The following is a 5,102-nucleotide window of genomic DNA, read 5'->3' on the forward strand; positions in this document are numbered from 1 at the left end:
GGAGGGACCGTAAATTTTCTTCAAATACGTTGTTAATGCAGCTACGGTATTAAAATCTTGATCTTGTATAGTACGACGCGCTTCCCCCACTATTCGCGTTCTTATAATTTTAGCGAATTGACACTCTGCCTCTTTAGGGAGCATAGATTTTGCTTCCTCGCATCCCTCAATAAAATAATTTAGTGGGGTGTTACTACCGTCAAAAAAGGGAACGGCTTCGACCGCGTATTTTAAAGTGGCGAAAGGATTAGCGTTAGCCATGTTTATTGGTGGACCTCCGGATTCGCCGTTAGAATTATCGATATTAATTTTGAAAATCTGATTTTTTGATATAAATCAATAAATTCGACTTGGTCGGATTCGTCGGGTAATTCACTTATTTCGGTTAAATTAGAATCTCCTAAAAAATGTACGTGTCGAGGCGTAGATGCTGTGAATTTTGATTTAGATTCACGTGTTCTGTGTGGTGTTTCTAACGCGGTCTTGTAAAGTTCATCTATTTCGTCTTTGTCCGTTGTGCTTCTAGTCCCTTTACTCATTCCTATTCCCAAAGATCGCACATTTCAATCCCGGACGAGCCCCCAATTAAACGTATGTTACGTCCTGGCCTGCACGAAGGAAAGGCCGCTCGAAGGTCGTAACAGCGTTTTCCCGAAATCGGAGTGATTTCGGGTCGAACGGACTGTCTGGCCCTTTTGCAGGTCAACGACTGGATAGTCGCTTTTACCTGGCTTATTTCAGGGGTCCGTTTGTCGGTCCTTTTCGGTAAGGGAATTAAATCCATTTTACGCGGGATAGGACCTTGTGCGATCTCGGGGGATATATGAAGGAACGCAGGGGTTTAAATAAGACTTTAAATTCGCGTAATGTAAATAATTATCATTTATTCAAAAAAAATAAAATCTTAATAATATTCGGAGAATTAGACATTTGAATTTGTGGACATGTATAAACAATTATATATGAGTGTGTGTGTAACGTTGATGTGCTATGAGGCGGTTGAGGATTCGCGTTGGCTTTTGATCGTCTCGTTTCAATCGGAGAGCGCGTTTCAATGCTCGACGAGGCAGCGATTTCCACTACTTATTAAGTTTAGTCGCGATTCCGGGGATTACTTCCGTGATCGTAGAAGAATGAAAGTACTCACTGTATATTATTTGGTGAGCGGGTTGGCAGCTATAGGTTGATCTTCAGGATCGATGGTTCCTTCGAGTGGTGTGGGCGAAGGTGTAGGTTGACTGGTAGCTGGTTGTTGAGCCCCGACGGTCACAAAATATATGTTTAATGCGAGGATCCAGAAGTGTGTAACTGCCACGACGTAGGCGGAATTAATAGAGAGCATTCTTGGAAGATTCGCTGCTTTTATACTATTCGTCTGCCCTTCCTATAGGGCAAAGGGCGTCTTCTTTTCTTGTGACTCATAGTCATACGTTCGGTGTTTAATCCCCTTTGCGCAACGTATTGCTTCCTTGTATGAAGAGTTCTTTCCTAATTCCGATCTTTGGTCTACTGATAGCGTGTGTCGATCGTGATATTTCAACATTACCTATGACTTATTGATCAAAGTGTAGGTTTCGTAATCTCACCGATCGAGTTGTTTCACAATCACTGTCTTTCTCCGTTTAATTCTTATAACTAATTTCGGTCTTATAATTAATATGTTCGCGGAACGCGAATCTGCGTAAATCGGGGAGGAGAAAAGAATCGTGCAGTCCACAGGACGTAACACTGCAATAAAATAAAGACTACTATCAGATGATACTTTACATACCCAAGATTTGTATCGGTCGTCTGTAAGCCAAGCTTCGCTTACGAGCTTTTCGGGGCTTCGTTAATTCAACACATATTTTTCGTTACTTTATACTATTTGTTAAAGCGAAATATATATACTGATCAAGAGCTAATTGCTCGAAAACGAGAGATGTTTATAGTAAAACGGTCTACAGCTGACTCGACGAATTTCGAAGACATAAATGTCAAAAACCTGTCGCTAGATTTTATTGTGTCAAACAGCTGATTGGAGAGCTGCTTGACAAGACGAGACGCGCGGTAAAACGATCAACACGCGCAAAAAAGGTAAACACGGCTCGTCGGGAAGCCGAATATAATGATTGAAATACATTTCCCAATATACAATATTTTAAATTTTTTGACGGAAGAAACCACCACCTTCTCACAGTTTCCGTTGAGCAACAATATGTACGTCGTACATTAGTACAAAATAAATAGGGAATAAAAAGAATAAAATCTTAAACAATATTTATAAATTAAAATATTATTTTATTACAATTATTTCTTTAAAGATAAAAAATCTTTTTTAATAGAAAGGTGTATATATTGGCCAAGTGGATTTTTATATATAAAATATACTTATAATTATTATTAATTAATAATTATTTTTAATTAAAATTTTAAATATAAGTTTCTTAATTTATGTTTAAAATATATTAATTTTATTAATATTATTTTATAATATTAAATATATTTTTTATATTTTATATTTTCTTTTTGCATATTGGGTTGCATCGCCTACTCGCTATCGCCAGTATTCCGGATTCGCTCGAAATTCGTAGCTCTATTCTATCAAAAGAAAATAAAGGACAAAAGATATATACCTGTCCTCTTCTACAAATGTTCGAAGGACAAGGGTTCTCATCTTTTCGGTGCGCTCTGCGCTGCCGACCTACCCCCTCCACTGCAAGATGGCTGTCGCGAAGTGGCTGTCGCGCGTGAAATCTTGCATCACTGGTCCGTCGACGGTTTCGTGGCGTCTGTGAACGCGGCCCTGAGGAAAAACGAGGAGGCTCCTAAGCTGGACAGCGCAGCCTCCCGTCTAGAGAGTTACGACGTCGTGGAATCTAAAGGTCTCGATGAGGAGGTGGAGAAACTGATCAAACTGTACAGCAATCTCGACATTACCACGACGCCGATGCCCGGGTGTCCGAAGGGCAGCCTGAGAACCCTCCTTCGAGAGGGGGATTTGAAACTCAGAGACGCCACCAGCAAAGTATGCGACAATGTTATTTATTGTTAGTCAGATCAAAATTACTTTTATATGAATAAAATGAAACTATATTCAGAAATATAAGTATATGAGATTAAAAGAGAATATCCATGATTGTCAATAATAAGCGAAATAATTGAAAATAATTCTGTTGTAATTTGACTTATTTTATGAAGTAGTTTCTATAGCTAATTTTTTTCTATATCTTAAAGATAGCAATTATTTAATTCTCACTGTGTTGAAATAAGAAATTACGGTCTATTAATTATCCTTTACAGATGGAAGTGCACGTACTATTATTGACCGACATGCTATTGATTTGCAAATCTACAACGAAAAAAATGTTTAAGATCATTAGGCAACCGTATGTTGTCGACCGCATACGAATACACGAGGTCAAAGAACCGTCCAGTATAGGATTGGTTTATCTTAATGAGTACGGGACAGTTTCGGCCGCTTTAATCCTGAGCGCCGGTGACCCGAAACTAGCCAAGGTGACTCGACAAACATCACGAATTACGACAAAGTTCGCGGAATGTTGATTCACTGTTCCGTTCGATTTAGATTCGTTTGTAGTGTACCTTCATTAACCACGGTCTTCACTAATGTCGCTTAACTAGATATAATTATAGTTGAAATTAAATTTTTATCTTTCTTTGTAACTAACAACATGTATATACATAATGCAATTTTTTAATAATCTAGAGAAGATTGAATTAATTAAATTTAAAGTTAAAATTGGTCGATGTCGGTGAAACCGCAAACCTTCATGATTTTAGCTAATGCGGTTTCTAGTTTACGAGCGGAAGTTGTTTTAAACTAACAGTACCACATGCTTTTTCAGTCGTGGATGGAATCCTTGAGACACGCTCAGCAACAATTCATATTGATGAAAGCACCGTCGCTCGGTGCCGAGCCAGTAATGAATCTGGCACCAGTTAGCAGGCAACCGAGTACTTTGGGCGACGGCGATTTCGAAACGGAAGAGTGCGAGGGGACCTTTCCAAGAACTCCGCGTGGCAGTAGCAGAGCCTCACATGTTAGCAGTCTCACTCATAGTCATAGGTATGTTTCGAAAAGTAAAAAAAAAGAAATCTCGAAGTCTTGTTGTATTTAAAATGCCTATAAAATGCGTTCCATCATTTCTAGCGGTAGTATGGAGATGGAAGGCGCGTCTCAGGGAAGTAGCAGCTTTCTACCCAGTTATAATCCGAGCAGAAACGTCAGCGTGGAGACGAACGAACAACCGCGAGCGTCGAGTTCGTTGTCGTCGGAGGAAGGTGGCGAATCGAGTTCCGGGCATAATCACAGATCCATGCACATAAGATGAGCGCGATGTTGAAACGTACAAACTTTCGCGATTTCACATTGATGAATCGCAAAGTAAATGGACTGTAATAACATCTCTATTAAAACTCATTGTCCGAATCAGGCGTTCGTTATTGAGTAAATCACCGACGCCGAACACGCTGAGTGTCCAAGTACCGTATTCGAGTCTGGGTCAATCGCTACCCAATCTAACACTGGCTACCTCACCGCAAACTTCTACCGTGTCGCCGACTCCACCGAACTCATTGCTCATCGTGCCGCAGATGACAAAGAGCAAAGACACCCTGCTCTCACCAGGACACCGAGGTAGCAATTACCGACGCGGATCTCTGTGCCTGCGTTTGTCACACTTTTCCGGGACCGAATTTCAATAAAAGACGCACTAACGTAGTCTTGCACACTCTCTAACTCTGCACGCTGATTAGATCATAGTAACATGTAAATTACTATATCACGAGTACTTCTTATTTAGAGCTTCTCTATTTCAAAACCACATGTCTTAATGCCATTTGCTTATTTGTATATTTGTGTTGTATCTTTTTTTACATTTATTTTACACAATTATTTTGCGATAATCAATTGCTTATGTTGTGTCTTGTAATATCCTTCATCTACAAATTCTATGTTAATCTCGGTATTAAGGTTTTTTTTTGCGCTGAAGATGGCCCTAAGAAGGATCCGAAACGTCCGCGAATATTTTATTAAGATAATTTGGATCTAAATAAACGATGTGCGTTTGAATGCTTATATAATACATTTAATTTTTTAA

At 39.4% G+C, this 5,102-nt stretch overlaps 1 pseudogene; it reads left to right on the forward strand.

Annotated features, from left to right (window-relative positions):
• The first annotated feature begins 2,702 nt into the window (after positions 1 to 2,702).
• On the forward strand, positions 2,703 to 4,707 carry LOC145948550 (uncharacterized; annotated as a pseudogene).
• Positions 4,708 to 5,102: the final 395 nt, after the last annotated feature.

This window comes from Prenolepis imparis, unplaced genomic scaffold (genome assembly GCF_030444845.1).
Source record: "Prenolepis imparis isolate NDT839.2.m4 unplaced genomic scaffold, iyPreImpa1.0 SCAF_453, whole genome shotgun sequence".
NCBI classification, from domain to species: Eukaryota; Metazoa; Arthropoda; class Insecta; order Hymenoptera; family Formicidae; genus Prenolepis; species Prenolepis imparis.